This window comes from Haemorhous mexicanus, chromosome 3 (assembly GCF_027477595.1).
Source record: "Haemorhous mexicanus isolate bHaeMex1 chromosome 3, bHaeMex1.pri, whole genome shotgun sequence".
Lineage (NCBI taxonomy): Eukaryota > Metazoa > Chordata > Aves > Passeriformes > Fringillidae > Haemorhous > Haemorhous mexicanus.
The window spans coordinates 80,833,099-80,853,147 of NC_082343.1; the positions used below are offsets into that span (position 1 = coordinate 80,833,099).

Below are 20,049 nucleotides of genomic sequence, written 5' to 3' on the forward strand. Positions count from 1 at the left end.
CAAACAAGGCATGAGGGGCAGCTGGCAGGTATTACACAGGCCAGAAAAAAGGAACATATTAATGCAGGGCTGTAGGAGAGGTTGCATAGCATGCAGTGACCCTCCTTCCTTCTGTGCCTTCTGCTGCTCAGCAAAATGACTATGCAGGATACTGGAGCAGAAGCTGTACAAGAGGGTAATGGCTTTCTGATCCACCAACTAAAAAGAGAAATTCAGCAATTCGCTTTCAAGAGGTATCTTTTTAAAATAGTTCATGACATCCATACTGCAGACAATGGGTGTTGCAAGAAATTCCCTTAGCATGATGAAATTTACCCAGACTCTTTTTTTCTCCTCTTACACTAGGGTAATGTGATGGTTCTCAAATCCTCATGTACATATTGCTTCTGATTTGTATTACAAACACTTGCCTTGAGGGGCTGTAAAAGAAACTAGACTATAACAATTATTCAGTTCTCACGTGCCCACATGGGTCTGAATAGCCCTCCTAACTTGGCAATTAGTCAATCCTAACAGATGGATTCAAAGTATTTCTCTCTTCTCCGCTTATGGTAGCAGGTGAACACAGGTGGCAAAATGGACTTTTATTTCAGCAGCAGCTAGATCCAAATGAAGTCAGCATACAGTAGGTAAAGAAACACACAGGACATGCTGCAGACCTGGCTGATCCCTTTTTAAAAGAAAAATCAAGAGATGACTTTTTACTAGCTTGAAATTTTGACCAGCATGATCACTCTTCATAACACGAGATGAAAACTAGCAACGCCCTGTCCAATTACTCTCAAAATGAATGACCTCCTGACAAGATTTTACTGCTTCACCTAAGAACTTGAATACCCAACACAAACCTCTTGGTGCAAACGTCCTTGACTGCTTTTTTTTCTGAATGGTTACATTTTCATCATCGTCATCACCTTCACCAGATGCTCATTGCTCAAAAGCTCAGTCAAGGGCGAAGGACAAAAACATGGCAATGATGTAAGGGCACCTGTGAAATGATTACTCAAGATGAAATCGATAGCAGTGTACTACTGTTGGAAGATCAGCAGCACAATTGAAAGCTACTGAGCCAAAAGTGGTTTGATCTTCAGTCAGGAAAGGAGGGTGTATGAGGACCTGATTTAGTTTCCCTCAGGTTTAAAGCACTGTTGCAGCCTGCAAACTGTGCAGCTTCCAAAGACCTCCAGGCATCCCTTCCAAACCCAAATATTATGTGGTATGAATGAGATTAGAAAATATTGATCAGCATATATACTTGGAGAATATGGAAAGACTTTGCCACTTCTAAAATAAATTAATTTGTACAATGACTGTAGTATGAATCCAGCTTCAGGGCTTATGTTGCATGTATTCTACTTGCCAGAAAAAATACAAGAAACTAGTGGGTCAAAGGATGGTTTCATACAAGAATATAATTGGATCCAATGGCAGGTTGAGCACTCCTTCAGCAAGGGAATATTCACAAGAAGCTTTTTTTAAAATTCTGATATACAACTTAGCTAGAAGAAAAAGTTATACATCCTTCCCTGAGAGAACAGGAGGTTGTTACTGCTATTAACTCATTTTGAGACTGCCTTAATGGCTTAATTGTCCAAGACAACTAATAAATGAGTGTCCTATTTTAAACCTGTTGTTGGGAGAGAAGTTCCAAAATGAAAGTAATCTTTAAAGACAGGAAAACTAAGAACAATGTGTTCATGGGATAATGCATACGATAACATGTTCAAAAATGAAGAAGGCATGTTCTAGTTATTGAATTTGTCCAGAAAATGATGGATGTGTCTTTCAAGAAGCAGTTCTGAAACAACAGTTTATCAGTCCATCAGGAAAGCCAATATTGTAGTACGATGGCTCACTTGGAGCACAACTTAAGGTAAAACAGAAACAGCAGGAATATCTACAGCAGATGATCAGAACCAGCTAACTAAAAGCACAGTCTATAAGGAACCTCAGCTGCTTCTTCCACAAGAGGTCAAGGACAAAACAATCCCAATGCCTTTATACAGAAACAGATCTGTCCAAACTTCCCTCATAAAAAAAACGTGATCTAAAATTGGATCTTTCGGAGATTCTGTATGGGTTTTCACATCTATTTGGCTTGCCAACTCAGAGGTTTTCTCATGTGGTGAGAAATGCCATCCACATCAACCTGCAGCCCCTGAAAAGGCTCCTGGCTGCACAGATGGTGCCACACCACAAAGTATTCCCAACCTGCCTTCCCTTCCTGCATAGGGACTGAGTAAGACAGAAGCCATTCTTACACCTGCAGATGTCCTTGAAACAGAAAATACCAAACACCCGGTACCATTCCACCAGCTCTCCTGCAGCACTATCATATTACATTTTAACAATCATACAATAAAGAACCCTCTGTCTTCATTAAATGAAGGAGGAAGTGGCAAGCGGGGGTCAGAGGGACTAGGGCAGCGATGAGAGAGCAAACATCCTGCAAAACATGTTCAGTCCTGGACGCTCCGTCTTGGAGATCTGTAGCAACAACACTAGGCAACAACCTAGTTTTTTGGTTTACAAAACAAAACACCCAAATCTTCAGAATGGACAAAAAATTCCCCACCATTCTGGAGAAAGTGTAACATACAGCCACAAATCTTGGGCAAGTGTGCACTGCAATTTTCACAATATTCAGTATTTTCTGACTTAAATCAGTAGCTTCTATGAGTCCATTAAAAAAAAAAAAAAACAACTAGGAAATGTCTAAGTAAAACTGAGGATACCAGCTTTTCCATCTTGCCTTAAGAACAGAGCCTCACTTTTACAGCAATGTTAAAGAATTAGGACTGATTAATTCCCTTTGCTGGGAGGGGAGACTGTGACCTGCTGGCACAAGAGAAAAAGGGTATCTCAGCACACTTGCAGGGAAACATAAGTCTACAGCTCTATTTTCTGCAAGGGGTCTACCTATCTGCTTCCCAAGAGGCCAGTGCTGAGCTCCCCAACTAGAAGAACAGACTCCACAGTGAATTTTCTTCGGTGGGCAAAAGCGGCAATATTGGTTTATGACAGAACTCATTCCCTTAAAAATTTATTTATGCCCTTAATACAATTTTTTGCAGAGTGGAGGACAAAACTGGTCAGAGAAAGCATTTTTAAAAGAGGCATGTGCTTGTCTTTTCCCTCTACATCAGTGAGCAAGGTTTCACATTAGAAATCAGGAGCAAGCTCATCATATACCACTCACTCCTCTGTGCTGTGTGAGTCTGTCAGGCCTGCTCTATCCCCATAAATGTGGGAAGCTCTTCAGAAGGACTATCTTCTTGGGGTGCCCAGCCACAACAAAATCATCAGGGAGAGAGCAGAGAGCCCATCTGACATCTTCAGACTGCAGGGAGAAGGGAAGAGCCATCAGTGCAGCTCTGCATCAGGTGCAGCTGGAGGCATGGGCTATCGGGGTGCTTCCCTCACAGGCACAGGGAGAAGAGGCTGCCTTGCTCTTGAAACCTGTACCCACTTCTGGTTTCTCTCCTTTCTTGCCTGGTGATGAAGGGAAGTAGCCCCATCTAGCTATCTTGCAGCGCTCCTCAACAAGACCCCTGCCAGGGCATTCCCCCAGCACTGAAAAGATTTGGATGTTTGCCACTGCATTCTGAGGTCTCCCCCTGAGATCTGAAGGGATGCTGGCTGCTGCAACTGCTCAGAAGAACAAGCAGCACAGGGAGGGAGCACAGCCTGCCCAGCCAAACCCCTTGTACTCAATCAAGAAGTGAAACACAGAACTTGGTGCACTGTGGAAAGCAACTGCCTACCTTCTGAGTTAGACATTTTGTCCAGAAGATTTCCATATAAAAATAAGCACTGGAGTCTCTAAAAAGCTCTCCCAGACAAGAGTGGCTGCCAAGCCAATGCACCACAGCCAACACAAAAAGCTGGAAGGATCTATGGAGACAGGGCAGCTCCCTTGAAGCGGAAACTGAAGGCTCTGGCAGCGATGCTGAAAGGATGCTACAGTGTTTGCTGCAGCAGAGCTGCCCACTTCAGCTTGAGAGAGAAGGAAACATTGCAAATTGAGACAAGAGGAGCTCCTACAATAATTATATGGGGAAATAGGGAACTCTTTAAAGACACTTTTATCTCTCTCTCTCTCTCAATGTTTAAGTTAAAAAGCATCACAGGAATTTCAAAGAATGGAATAATTTCAAAGATGTGGATGACACCCTGTCAGACCTGATGAAGAACCAAGGGTTTGGAGACAGGTCTTTGAGACTCAACTCTGCTAACCACAAGCTTTCCCAAGCAAGGACTCCTGCTGAACTAGAAGGCAGCTCCTCCATTGCATCAAGTGCCCCTTCCTGAAGTGACAGCTCACACACCTAAGTTTACATATTGCTTTTGCCTATTAGCAATCAGATACTTCCATTTGAGGCATGAAGGTTAACTTCAACAAGGTGTACTCCAGGGACACAGCTCTTTCAGCCCTGACCACAAACTGCACACCACCAAGTTAAGATAGAAACTACCACAGTGCTCCAGCTGTTACTACAGGAAAACCCTATGCAGGAAAAAAAAATGTATGCTTGGGATTCTGACATAGCCTGGATAAAATACACATGCAATCCAAATTCACCTTGTAGGAAGCTCCAAGCTGAAGTATCAACAAATAAACCAAATTTTACAGTAATAATACTGTTACAAACCAGTTTAGAATAGAAAAAAAATTAATCTTACAGATTTATTCCTAGGAACTGTGTGTCAGTAAGACCCGAATATCTGTTTAAAAAGTGGTGATTTTAAAGCTGAAAGTTTTCATTATCATCCTCAGCTTGGATCAGCAAGTTCAAAATCAAACTTCTGATGTAAATTTAAATATCACAAAACTGTGTCGTTTCAGAAGTGAAGTAATACGATTGCTGCATCCCCAGATTTAACAGAGTCAACTTCCTCTGCATTTTCCCCCACCCACCCCCCCTCCCTGTCAAAGCAATTCACCCCTCTGGTAATTCAGGTACGCTAGAGGGAAGTGTTGCAGGACAACACACTTAACATCTCCTCCTCTCCCTGGCAATTCAAAAGAAGGCAACAAAAGTCTCAGTAACTGAGAACTATTCTCTGAATGAAAAGGTCCAATTTTACAAGATTTATCACAGAGTCTCTTATTCATCAGCAGCCTTGGCACTCTTACTCTTCTACCTCACACAGACATTTCTGGAATGTGTTTCAGGCTACTGGGGGAAATAAAAGGTAGTTCAGCAGGAAGCAGCAGAGGGTAAAGAAATGAAGAATCTGAAATCGATCCTGTTCCTGTCCTACACAGCACAACTTCTGTCAGAAGCATCAAGCAGAGCAGGACTATTCTCTTGGTGAGTACAGTTTTTTTTCCTGCTTTTGCTGTTTTGGTACCTCCAGTAATATTGACAAACTGTTTACAAACAAGAATACTTGCAATTTTGCATCAACAGACTTGTAGCTGTTCTCTTACAAGTCATCTGAGAACTAGGTTTGGAGATGGAGAATAACAGATTGGTATCTTCATCTGATTAGGAAAAGTTCTATTAAAAAGTTTCCTTCTTGCTAGACTCCATGTTAGTTTGCTGACAGACCTGCTGGGATGAGGATACACAGAAATTCACCTCAGAAGTGGCAGGAGGTTTTACTACCATTTTTATGGGAAGAATCTTGCTCTTTCTCACTCTGATTCAAAGCATATAAAAACCAATTAAGAGATGGAAACAAAGTCAGCAGAACCAATATGGGCAAGAAATGTCTTATTCGTGTACTGGACCTGGCATCTGGGCAACCTTTGCAACAGAGTGCCAGTCTCCTCTCAAAGAATGTTTTCTCTGCATTTTCAGACACAGTTCTGCTCTGGACCACAAAAGGGGGTAAATAAATAAATATGTAAATAATTAAATAAATAAATAAATAAAAATTATTATTACATTTATATTTATGTTATTGTTTCATTCCTTGGATTTAAACTCATGTGAACTGATGATTGCTAGTGCAGTGTAAACAAACTTCCCTGGAGATCTAACCCCTCAGTATAGTACTTTCAGAGGTCGGTATTAAAACAAGGAAACAAAAATCCTGAAACACGTATTTTTCAGACCTCAGTATAGTACTTTCAGAGGTAGGTATTAAAACAAGGAAACAAAAATCCTGAAACACGTATTTTTCAGACTTGTGTGCAGTGTCAATGCATGCGAAAGAGCACAGGAAAAGTGAGGTATGTGCAGAAAGTTATCCTAGTTTTGATGAATGGGTTTGTTTGGGAATGCAACAAAAAACCTAAGGAACTTGTTTGGCCTGGATAACGTAACACCAAGGAGGAGTTAATGAACACTAAAGCTGCAAAGCAAATCATAGAGAGAGCAGGAACTGCCAGAATTAGTCAAGCGTTTCTCCCGTTTCTCCCGACGGTGCGAGCCTGCTCTTGGGTTCCAGGTCATGGCTTCCACACAAAAGTGCACTCTTACCTTTCCAGAGCCTTGCCCAGCCACTGCCTGTCCTGTGCACCACACAGGCCATGTCTCCCACACAGCAGCAAAAACTCGATGATGTTCTTTAAGGTTTACACCACAGCATTCTCTTCTTACGGTTTTTCATGTTTCATTTCCTTTTTAAATAAAAGCCATGGAAAACCAAAACCAAATATCCAGCAGTACCCCTTGCCTCTGTGCTCTCTCATTAGCAATACTTGCTAATAATCCACAGGACTTGCACTCAAGGGTGTTTAAAACCATGGCACACACCTCCTCCAGCACCTGAATTACAGGAATAAGTGCTGGAAGACACAAGCATACAAGGCAGCAGAAGAGGACTGGCTCGTGGTGAGGAACAGAGTCAGCTTCTTGCCACAGACTTTCACACATATCACACATATTTGTAAGATATGAGAGGAATGTTGGGGTCAAGCTTTTTTTTCCTTTTTTTTAGGGGGGGAAAGGAGAGGGAGGTGTTACTGAATAGTGAGAAATTACGTCTAGTGGCTGAGTGCAGCATAAATGAGAACAGGTTTGGAACTTTCTGAAAGGCAGTGAGGATGCTGATAAGACTTAGGACACCTGTTGTAATTGGTGACCTCAGCAAGGGCTGGAGTGGATTTCTATACCTATGAACATGCTTATGAATTATGATTATGAATCATAAATATATGAAGCATAAATATAAATAGTGCAGAATGGTTGTACTTGCTTTATTTCTGTGGCTGTCACATAGTCTTGTTCAAAAGAAAGAAGGAAGCGCATACATTAACACTGGTGGGCTGGTGAGATGAAACCAAAAGTGAAGACTTGCTGCCATGTTTGTCTCACTTTGTACAAATTACAAAAACCTCCTTAGAAAAGTACAATAAACTGCTAAAAAACTTTTCAGGTTTATTTCTCAAAGACAAGTTATGGGAAAAATATTCATCCAACATCCAATTCTGAGGCCCTGAATGTCTATTTATTCCACAATTTAGAACAAAGACCTCTAGTCCTTTACAATTCCATTTCCCTTTCTCTCAAGCTGTCTTGCATTTAAACAAAGACAGTCTACATTTTTAAGTGGAAAACAGGTAAATATTTGGTTATTCCATTTGCAAAAAGTTAAGGTGCTATCACCATAAAGTTGAAGAAAAAAAATTTAACGTGTGAGAGGATAATGTTTCTATGATTATTTTTTTTCTTTACCTCATAAATCAAGCCAGGAATTCTAAAGCAATTCTCATTAAAAATGCCCCTTGGGTTCTTTGAAGACATGTGGTGACAGGCCAGTAAGACTTTCACAACTGCAGATTTTGGGGGAAGAAGGAGAGTTACACCTGAGAAAAGCCACGTGCTGGGACAGACTGCACAATAATGACAGTGGCAGTTTTGGTACAAGACCTTTTTTTCATTAAAACATACTGGGCTGAACACAGTAGTAGGACACATTTGCTGACTCAGACGCTACAACAACAATCCAGGAGTAAGTGTAATTTATGCAAATATAGTCTGAAGACAGTCCTGGCATTGAGTGAAGAACATTGGTTTGAAGAAGTATTTGCACAAAGCCTTCAGCTGCACCAGTCCATTTCAAACCCTGCCCACTCTTGTCACACCTTCTCCTTGTCCTGGTCTTAGCTGAGATAGAGCAAATTTTCTTAGCAGCTGGTTCAGTGCTGTGTTTTGGATTTAGTATGAGAACAATGTTGGTCACACACTGATGTTTTGGTTGTGGCTCAGCAATGCCTACCCTGAGTCAAGGACTTTTCAGTGTCTCCTGCTCTGCCAGTGACAAGGGGCACAGGAAGCCAGGATGGAGCATGGCCAGGACAGCTGACCTGAACTGGCCAAAGGGATATGCCATAGCAATAAAGCAGGTTCTGGACCTGGGGGACCAGACTAGGGACTTGATTCTCCACAGAAATAAGACTTTGATGATTAATGCACTCACCATTATCAATAGTCAGGGACAGAGTTTGCTGCCCCACAGACACAGACTTTCCCTAAGTTCTTCTGGAAGGAAGGCTACCATAAGAAACAGTAACTGCAAAATGTAATCTAAACTCCCCTATAAAGTTGAAATACAACAAGGTCAAGTTGCCCTTCACAGCTGTATCTGTATAGGTGATGTTTGTGAGTAATCTCCAAACAGCTCATGCAAATAAAACTATGGAAATTGCGATCCTCTTGCCTGGACCATTGGCAGACATGGAGCTGAAGGATCTCTCAGTGGGTTGTGGGCATCCTCTGTGCTATCTTTATTACTTGCTAAATTCTTCCAAATTCTTTGGAAGTTCTTCAGAAGACTCTTCCCCACTCCATGCAGAAGTTCCCATCTGGTGGGAATCTCAGTCAGATAACAAAAGTGATTCCCTACTTCAGGGCTCTTTTGTTCCAACCCAACTGAACAGCCCAGTTCCCAAAATTTCTTTCTTCATTTGTTCTGTGCAAGCCATGCAGAACAATAGTCTCAACTCAGCATTTGATTCATGAGGAAAGCCTCCCCACCAAGCCCAAAATAAACAAAATCATGTTTCCATCCTATCCTACTTCTATTGCAAACGAGGATCTCAGTTAATTTTAAAAAGCTATGCATCAACACAAAATACTTCCAGGACAAGCAACTGAAGTTAACCTCTCTCAGCTCAGGCTATGGCTCAATTAACACATCTCACCTTGAATATCACATTGCTCTTCCCTGTATCTTGAGAATCTTGCCAGCTGTACTAACACAGGAACAACTGAAGAAAGCAGCTACCACAAAACCTTGGCTTTTGCATCAGGTGACTGAAATGAGCATTGCACAAGGGTGCTTTGATGTTATGAAAGGCCTAAGAAAATGCCAGGGGTTTGGGGCGTATTTCTTGCTGTGTTTACTCTCTTACCAAAGGGCACTTGTCATACATATGCCATCTGCTGCACTGAAATGCAATACCCAACCAGGTAAAATAAAAATCTCCCACACCAGCAGGCTCTTTGTACAGATTTAAAGGATCACCACTAATATAATTTTAGCTGTTTCAAGAAACCATGCTACAGAGACTGCATTTCTCGAAAGCTTCTCCGCCTGTAGGACAGAACCTCAGCTCCCAGGGAAGACTCTGCCCTCATGGCTGCACAGAAGAAGTCACAGGTTCATAATGCAGAAATATTCATACTTGTGTCAGGAACAGAGAGCTGAGAGTGCAACGTGAACACAGATGACCCCCACTCCCCCTCACTGCCCCCTGATCCCCCTCCCATCCCCTGTGTGCTCACAGGCACTGCAGGAACCCAAAGGGGCAGTCCTGCAGTGGAAGCCATCTCTCTGGGACCTGAAACTGGCTTTAAAGACACTCAGCCTCTTAATGCTTGTGGATATTTCCCACAGCCTGAAAGAAAGGAAAACCTGGAAATGTGTTACTACATGGGCTTACCTACAGCACCTTGGTAAAGTCAGGATCCCTTAGTACAAGCACCTCCTTGGTCAGACACTAATAGGAACCATGGAGGATGATGCTATTTCTTACATCCATTTCAGTCTCCTTAGGTTTTTTTGTCTTCAGTTAAAATAGATTCTTGGGTCTATTTTGAGTACTGAAAAGGATCATGCAGGTCACTGTATCTGCTTTATAGTTAATGAATATTCTGAAATCTCAGCATATCTGAGTCTCCTTCATACTTTACAAGAGGCCAGCTCATACAAGACTGTGTTAAGACACAGATAACATTTTACATTATCTGCCCACAAAGGCTGCCCAGGTCCTAAAGAAAAATAAGAAGCAAAAATTCCCAAACCTGATGACAGAGAAACAGAGAAGAGCAGGATCATGCTAGAGGGACATCATATTCCTGGACTATCTTTCCAGAAACAGGCAGGATTTTCCTCATGGCCATCTCCTTCCCTACCCTTATGAAGCTCAACACCCCTGTGCCTCTTATATTTGAGGATACCCTTTTGAAAGAGATTCCATTTTAACTTTTACAACATACAGGAAAAACATACAATAAAAATCTCAAGGAGGTGGCAGTTCCTGTCCAGTAAGATAGAAATAGATATTCCTTAACCATCACTCCTACCAAGGAACGCAGTGGTCCGTTGTTATCAAAAAAACAGCACACTGATAAGGACTGGAAGCCTAGCAAAGCAAGAAGCACAACTAGAAAACCCCATAAGCTACTGATGCTGGAACAGAGAGAGTTGAAAGCAGTCTGAGATGGAAAAACATGCCCCAAGACCCAAAACAACACTAGACTTGAAGTGAAAGCAGAAAAAATAAGATTGCAAATTGAGACAGGTAAAGGCTAGAGGATAGGATGAGGAAGAAAATATTGAACATAAAGCCTTTAAAAAGCCTTGGAAGATGAGTCACAACCATCAATCTGATCTATAAAGATGGCCTGGAAAGGTATGGAAGAGGGACACATATCCTTTTCCATTCTCTCACAAATTCTTTCTTAAAGGATTGTCAAAAAACCTTTGGCTCTATTCACATCTCTTTTGGGTTTTAAGTGTTGATTCAGCACTTATTAACCATTGTTAGGAGCACAACTAGCAAAACAACAGGAGATTTGTAGGAGATGAGGAACAGATCAAACAAAATCAGATGATTCTCTAATCAATAATACAATAGTAGTTCGACAAAAGAGAGAAGATGAAACTGGGGAACAATGCAGAGCTTTTAGAAGTGGCACAGAATGAAGAGAAAATGGGAAAATTAAATGGCAAAAAGGTCAAGGACATCTTTATTACCTTACAATCACAGGAGTGGCCTAATATGGTAGAAACACATATTGGTGTTTCAGTGCAGACAGGATCAAACTTCACTCCTGAGCTGTGCTGCTCCATCTCTGGATTTGCGGGTTCTGCAGTGTGAGTAAGGAGGAGCTAGCAGAGTTCTGCTCTCTCCGGGCACTACAGGACTGAATCACACCTAATCAGGGGAGCTGCAGTTGCCACACAACCACCAGCTCCCAGTGAGGTATAAAAGAGAGAGAGAAAACCAAGGAAGAGGAGGACTGACTCTAGTGGTGTTTTCTTACAATTCATCTTCCCATTTATTTTTGGCTCAACACGGGGAGGCAAAAAGGAGGGGGAGAAAGAGAATGCAAGCAGGTTATGTATTTGTATTCTTGTTTTCCAGTCCTTCCAGAAATGCCAGTTTTGTAAACAGAGAGAAAACTGAGATTTTCTTTATCTTGTTAACTACTCCCATGGCTGTAACACACCGTTCAGAGCTCACAGTTATCTCTCTGCTCAACATTATCAAAAATGCACTGCAACTTCTTTGGCAACACGTTATTTTAGTCAGGCTATCTGCACCTAAAAACACTCAGCCTTTTGTTTCAACAGCAAAGATCTGTATGCTGAATTATAAAAATTGTCCAATATCATATTATCTTGGCTACAGATTTAATTTCACGGAATATGAAACTTCACTGAAAACCATTGTACAACAAGACAATGAAACATAAACATTCACTTCTGTCTCTTTTCCCCTTTATATTAAGTGTGAGCCTACTACAACTCCCTCTGGGAGGATATTTTTCATACAAAGACACATTCTTTGGGTCTTATTCATATAAACAGCCATCGAACTGAATGAGATCAGCCACAGAAGCAGGGAAATCAGGTTTTGATTCAGCATTACTGATACAAAATATGACATAAAATTCAATTGAAAAAAACAGGATAATAAGCATCCATCTTTAAACTATCTAATAATGCAAAAACTAATTGAAGGTTTTGTTTTTCAGTTCTACCCTTCTGAGATGTAATACACTAAATTAATTATAATTTTGCTGCAGACAATTTGTTGATAATTACCTCTCTGTGGGCCATACTGTTATTTGAGTAAAAATCACGGGAATTTTTAAAACACCCATTATTTCAGTATCACTTTATTGTTGATGCTTAATTAAGCAAGGCCTGAAAATCCCACTTGCAGAGCATAAGGGAAGTGATTTTCAAATGGTACTTGGTAAAATCTGCTAACTTTTGCATTACACTTTTGTCTGACTCTGCTTGCTTTTTACAGACAAAAAGGACAGACATACAACAGATGCTCACTGCTATATTAAAATTTACAATGTAACTTTATTAATAACCATCAAACTAAGACACTGCCTATATATTTAACGCTGTCCAAAATCTCAGTACTTTGGGAAAGATGACAAGTATACAGCTCCCTAGAATGACAGAAAAATCCTTCATCTTAGTGTGAAACACTGTAGCACACACATACTAATGTTCTGAAAAATTCCAGCATAGTGTCACTCTCCTCTGATAACCTTCCCTGGCTTAGCTTACTTGAAAAGCACATTTAGTGCTTTTTCTACTAAGGCAGAGTATCCTGTGTTTCATGAGAGTTACACAGGACTGAAGCACAGAGTAAGTTCTCAATTTCACTGACACTCTTTATTCCATGTCTGGGAAAGACTGAGAATGGGTCCCAGGCAAAACTAGCTTTACACCACAGTCTCCTGAGTAGCTCAACACTTATTTCAGTCTAGTCAAGGAGAGAGTCTTAATTTGAAATTGTGAGGAGAACAAATAAACCTTTAAAATGTTGGTTTGTTTTTTTCTTTCAAGTGCTGTGCTTAGTTCTTCTGAATGCACCCTTACCTGTTTTCTTGGTGTGTCTGCTCACCAAAACCAGCTCACCCCATATAAGTATATGCAGACATTTGCTGCATTTACAAACCCACATTTGATATGTAAGCAAATCCATATTACTACAACTTTTCAAAAAAGTCATTCTTAAAAGCTGTAAATACATGTATCCAAGTTCTGTAAGCTTGATTTTGAATATGTTTCTGTCTTCCATACCATGTATCCTACTTTCAGGATTACAAACAAAAAGAAGAAAAACTGGCACAGTTCTAGTAAATGTAGCAGCAACATCCTCCTCATTTGTATGTCTGCAGTTATAGACATGAAAGGCTAAATTCTCTGAAAGAATATGGAACCCAGAAGTTTGCTTTTAAACTTCTCAACCATGTGTTGGGCAGAGATAAAGGGAATAGAAAGAAGGCAGGAAAAAATTTGGTTTGGTTTTTTTTGACCTAAAATACTCTTGAATGGAGACTATGAATCTGGGAAAAATTTCTTAAAATATTAGGGGTTTTTTTTAGTTAAGAGACTCTGCCAAGGACCAGAGCTTATACCTGCAAATTCTGCTTTGATTTATTGATATGGCATGCTACTTAGTGCAAGTATTTATACCACTCTTTTAATTCTGCCATTCACTTTCCCATTGGGACCCATCTTGCTTCCAGGTAAAGAAAGTGTAAAATTCTTACTGAGAAAGGATGAATAAACAAAGCAAAGCTAAACATAGAAAGAGTCAACCTGTTCTGACAAGTAGGAAGAATGAGAAGCAGAAATGAGTTACTGTAATACACACAGGGTTCTCTTTAACAAAAACTAAATCCCAAACAGAATACTGAAACTTAAAATTTTATGAAGCAAGCTGGGATGTGATTGCAATGTAGATTAGATGGAGCTGAATGTTGATTGTTTGGACACCAGACAGATGTTTAAATTAAGGTACTTCACATTTGTGGTGAGTGTACACATAGCCTCTTACCACACTTGCACTAATGTGAAGTTATTTCCCTGTAACTCATGTCCAATCCCCAAAGATTCCCTCCAAAGGAAAGAAGTCTGATTAAAAGTGATAAAAAAAACCACAAAAAAAGTCCCAGTATTATAAAAACTAGGCAGTCATGGGATAACAGCAAAGTCCTCATCTGTATAGAGAGCCAGTGAGACAGGAAATAAACAGTACAAGGTCACTCTTCCCAAGAGAAGGACACTAAGCCTGCAGCCCCACAGCCATCTGCATTAAGCATATATTGTGTTCATTATACCCACTAATGAATCACAAGGGAACAGGGAAAGATTACAACTGTTGAAAATGGCTGGTAGATTTCAATATCATTTAAACACAGTCTGGTATTTGTGCTGGGAAAAAACACCACAACTTCATATGCATAATGATGGGCTTGGGATGTTTCAGGAATTAAATCCTCGATTGACAGTGGACTGCTCTTATGAAAGCATCAGCATAGTTAAAAAGCAGGAAGGGTTCTAAGAAATTATTACTGCAGAGAGTACAACCAAACCCCCCTTTATTCCATCATCTAAGAAACTCAATTGCATCTTAGAAGTTCTAAGTCTGGCCTTCTCCTCTTTAAAATGGTTTAGCAAAACTAGAAAAGTTGCAAGGAAGGAGAACATAAGACAACCAAAGGTAGGATAATTAAGTAGAAGAAAATCAGGATGGAGAAACACTAGATGACATCCGGTTCAACCAGCATATTTCAAGCTCAAAACAAGTGAGAAGAAGTAGCTCTTCTTATCAAATAGCAACTTTCAAGCTATGATTGTCATTTATTGTCTTTCTTCTCTGTTTTTCTCAGGCTGTTTCCTGTTCATCATGTTCCCTCCTCAGCTTGACAGAGTCACTGATATGGATGCCCTACAGGAGTGAAAGGCATTAAAGAGAATATATGTCATCTCTCCCTGCAAATGAAACGCAGCCAGTTTAGAGATGAGAATTGGCCAGGCTGACTATGACACCATTCACCCACACCTCCAAACCAGGCTCATCATTCCTGCAGCCATGGGACTTGCTCAGCTCCTGGCCACAGAGATGGAAGAGCTGAAAGAAATCTCCCCAGACAGACAGTCCTGTCCTAGTCAGCAAGAGATATCCACTTCTCACTGCCTTCAACCAAAGAATGATTTGTAAAAATGGTCACACAGAGAAGGTGCTAATGTTAGGCACTCTGTTATTCCAACTATGTCAAAAGCATCTATGTCACTTGTTAAGTTTTGAAAACTCTTTACATTGTTACAATTTAAATAAATTAAATTTGATCCTGAAGCAACTAAGACAGCCAATATCAACACCCTCTCTTTACTGAGCTGTCCTCACTCATCCCCAAATCCAGTTCTGCTTCATCAGGCATGCTGGCAATGAAGCTGCTCACCTGCAGAGGCACCTCCACTTGTCCGTCAAGACACCAGGCAATAAGTGAAATGGATGACAGCCTCACCCAGTGCATGCCAGGTCAGGATTTCTTAAAACCTGTCTTCTCCAAACTGATTAAGTGTAGTCTTACAGAGAAAGAAGAGAATCCAACTTGGTAGTAGACTGTTCATTACTAAAATACTATACTTAAAAATCATGTTTAAGCTTACTCCCCACCTGAGTCTGCCATTCATAGCAATACTTACACCATAAGCTTAAAAATAAACATTAAAAACCACCATAAACCTAAAAATAATAATAAAAAAGAGCACATAGAAAGAGTATGGTCGGATTTTACCCAGAAGCTGTGAAAAAACACCACCATATACTTGCAAGAATTCAGGAGCTGTTGCAAAGTCTGGAAAAAACAAACTGATAAGAAAAATGCTGCACTTTTAAAATCTGGATTCAAACCAGAACAAGAACATCAATGAAAACCATAGATGTCAGGCAGATAATTTTGCAGCCAGAAGAAAGACACTCCCCCCTTCCCTCCATCCCATAATCCTCTGAAAGACTTCAGTCAGACATAATCAAATCCAAAAAGTGCTCAGACAAAAAATGAAGGAAAATTACACATATGTAAGCTTTACAAAATAATAAATACTGAGTTAAGCAACAGATCTGCCTGGCAATTATTAGTGCAATTATTTGCAACAGTAATGATAACAGTGAAAAGATCATATCCTGCCCAAGACTCTGAAACAGCTGCAATTTCTGCATCTGTTGCACAGACAAACATCAAACTCTGCGCAGAAGTAAATCATACCTAAAATGATTCACTGTGACCACTATTAAAATATTACTCAAATATTAAGCTCATATATAATTACCATACATTCATGGTGCTTTCTTATTTTATAAAGCTGGCACTTTTCCTCAGTGACTGACCCAACTGAGACAATTTAGGGTACTTTAACTCAGAAGTGTATTGGCACAATATAAATAGACCTAGCAACAAATCTTCCTAAGATGTCACATTGCAGATGCTGTTAAAACCAACAGAAAATATTCCTGACTGGCTTAAAGCAATTGGCATCTCAAACTGGAAAAGGAAATTATCCCACTGCAATGCAGACACAATGAAGATGCATACCCTTAAGGAACTCATTTCCATCAATTCCAAATGCATTTTCCATAATGCAAATGAAAATGCTTTCGTCCAACAGCATGCCAAGACATGCAGACAAAACCTGTATCTTCAGTGGTTCACTTCAGAAAGTGGATGGTGCTTAGGTGGGGAAGGCAGCAAATCATGAGAGAGAGAGTAAGGCATAGGCTGTTAGAAGAAGCTTGTTTAAATCCAGGATTTGAAGGAGGTATAATTTAATGATTTGAAGAGTACTCCAAAAATACTTTTGATCATGACATAAGATAAAAAGGCCTAGGCTTTTCTGGCACAGGAGTGTATAAATTTTTCTTCAGGATTATGGCAATCCCACTAGGGTACCTGTGCTCAACTACCCTGTAGCCCCAGTAAGCTCCATCTGGCTGGCATCCACAACAGATACTTCCATCCACCACTTGCCACAGATGTGCCCAAATACCATCCCTAATCACAGCTGAATTCCCCCTCATGGCTGTGGCTTGGCTGAGATGCACCTAGGGTTTGGAGGAGCAGCACTGGGTGTGGGGACTGGGAAGGAGAGAGCCACAGAGGAGACAGCAGGAAGACACGAGTGCTGGCTGGAAGAAAGCGTCTTCCTGTTCGATCCAAGGACATTTAATTTCATCTCACACATGGCAGGATCACTGCCAAAAGATCCAAAGTAAAACAGTGCAAGAGCAAGCCAGCAATCTACAGTCCTGCATTGTATCATGAGTTACCTATGCATTTGATATTCCATCAGAAGTACATCACTGAGCCTACCAAGACAACCTCTCCACATCTGGATAATGCAAGAATTCAAGCTGTTGTACTGTATTCCATTAGGCCATCCAATGGGGATTGATAGCCTCAAAGTCCTGTGCATCCTTAATGCTTCATTTATCATACACCTCTAAAAATGTGTCCTAAATTGACACTCATTTCATCATTGGCTTTTTGATAGCATTCTTGACCATGGTATCAAACTACTGCACACCAACAGTATCCTTCCTGCTTCATTCTCAACATCTCCACATCTCCAACTCGACCTGAGTATTTTCCAGAAAGGAGGAAAAATACCTGTCTGGCCAAACCAGCAGCTTTGAATACAAAGCATCATTGTGTCATGCACAACCTGTCAAAGGAAGCAATACACAGAAAACATCCCAGTCTCAGGGAACATCCCAACACTCCTGTTTCAAAGCTATGCAAAAAATGAGCAAGGACTCCACACATTTACTCTGACTCTTCCTAAATTTGGAACCCTGCCTTCACAAATCCAGCAGTCTTCAGAATGGCAGCATGAGATAAACCAAATACAAACAAAAGGAAAGAGAGCAGTACACATAATTCAGTGACAGGTCACAGCAAGACATGGGGTATTTCAGAATTTCACTATTCTCATAACTGCTGTCAATGAACTGTAACAAACTGTTCTCCAGCAGCACCTGCAAACAGGGAGTGGAGTAGCCAAGTGAGAAGTAACTAAGCTATTCCTAAAGGGTTCATAAGTTAGCAATGGTATACAAGAGTATTTCTAGCATTGTACTTCAGAAACTATTTTGGAGATTTTTGGGATCAAAATAGCTGGATAGGAGACAGGGAAGAAAATTAGCCCCTTGCTGTTACGCATTAAGGTCTTTCTGAAGGGCAGTTCTGCACCTTCTATTTTTGGCTAGATCATTTAAGTCACATATTTAATTGTTGAATCAACAAAAGGAACTAAAAATACTTATTTCAAATTTTTGTTTGCCCAAAGCAATTTCAATCAATTTATGTCTTCGACAAATATCTCCCTAGATCAATCTTGCCAATAAAATATGGCACCTCATTTGTGATTTTAAATAAAGTACTTCTACCAGGGATGTGTTTTACTGATGTATCACTAAAAAAAGATACAACTGTGAGTTCTCTGCAAGTTCATCCAAAGTCCTAACTGTTGAGGGAAAAAGTGCACATCTGAAACTAATGAGAATAAATATACTTGTCAGTATAATTAATTTAAGAACCTGAAAGTGCTTTAAAAATGTTCCTTGGTACACCACCTATCCAAACCAATAAGCATTGTTCATCCTCTTATACAGATTTAAAGAGTAAAGGACAGTAAGGTCTTTTTCTTTTACATTACAAAATGACTCACTGGCAGTCAGACAGAGGTGAAGCTAAAGACACATGGAGAAATGCAGCTTGAGGCTCAATTGCTCATCACCACACCCTACAAGCACCTGATTTACTAAGGTATCATTCATCTCACCTAGTCCAAGAATATGGTAAGTTTGATAATCTGAACTCCAGAACGTGTCACCTGTGACAGGGCAAGATGCTGAGCCTGGTGCTGCAACTACATCATATGAGCCAACATGGGAGCCCCATTAGTGCAGACAACTTCTCACAATTTCTGTTCCTCAAAAAAAAAAAGACCTCTCTGAAAAAATCTTGAAGGAAAGCACCAGCATGATCAGGAGGTTTTCACTTTATTGTTACCAATCATTTACTGGCTATTTCATTTCTTGTGTTCAAAGCCAGTCTCCTATATAAGGCTGGTAGCACTGTCTGGGTAAATATTAAGGAGCAGGGGAAAGTGAAAACTTCCCAGCTGAACACTACCACAAAACTCCTTTTTAAATTTTATTAGTTTATTTTCAAACAAAAAAACCAAACCAAACCAAAAAAAAAAAAAACAAACAACAAACAGGGAGAAAAGCAGCGACATTACTACTGCTGCTACACATTTCCTATTTACCCTTGCAGATAGGTCCTCATGGATAAACAGGCATACATCATCTACATACCAGGCATGTAAATACTTCATGTAGTCACCCAACTGCAGGTTTTGCTGCATGCAGTGTATTTAACTATTTTTGAGCATTTTCTGCTCAGAAATCGTAATGAAGTTCTGAAGGAGAAACATTACACCATGTCTTGTGGTCTGCAATGCAACTGCAGATCTTACATGTAATCACACATCTCCAGAAACACTTTGTTTTCCAACTATCTGGAGAATGAAGATTACACAATACTTGAAACTTGAGCCTGCCAAAATAAGTTGTTATAAAACTAGCAGCACAGTCTGACACATCACCTTGAAAGAAAGTAAATAACATTCTCCCCAGAATAATCCATAGACTTAAACAGTCCTACCAGGGGATCTGATCCATGCCTAACCAACGATGCATAAGAGTTAAGACATGGTTACATTTTTCTGTCTTTGCCCGAGGTGGACTTACTGATCTTCCCAATTACTCCTTTAACATTGGTAGGACATTCTAAGTTCATTTAAACAACTCATGAGGCAAAGATTCCCCGATCCACATACCAGCCAGCTACTTTCTAACTCTCTCAGTGTTTTCACTGTGAACAAAATGTATTCAGTAGCAGACAACATGTCTTTTTGGTCATGGGCATTGCAGAAACACCAAGCACAAACCCAAACAATCGTTTCACATATAATTATAAAAATATGAAGATATTGGTTATGCTTTTTTAAAAAAACAGAGCGCTGTCTACAGCCTATGCTGTAATA

At 40.2% G+C, this 20,049-nt stretch overlaps 1 protein-coding gene across 3 annotated transcripts in view; it reads right to left on the bottom strand.

Moving 5' to 3' along the window:
- Positions 1-20,049, bottom strand: part of ANKRD6 (ankyrin repeat domain 6) — an 86,754-nt gene that overhangs the window by 65,983 nt on the left and 722 nt on the right. The gene's annotated exons all lie outside the window — the stretch shown is intronic.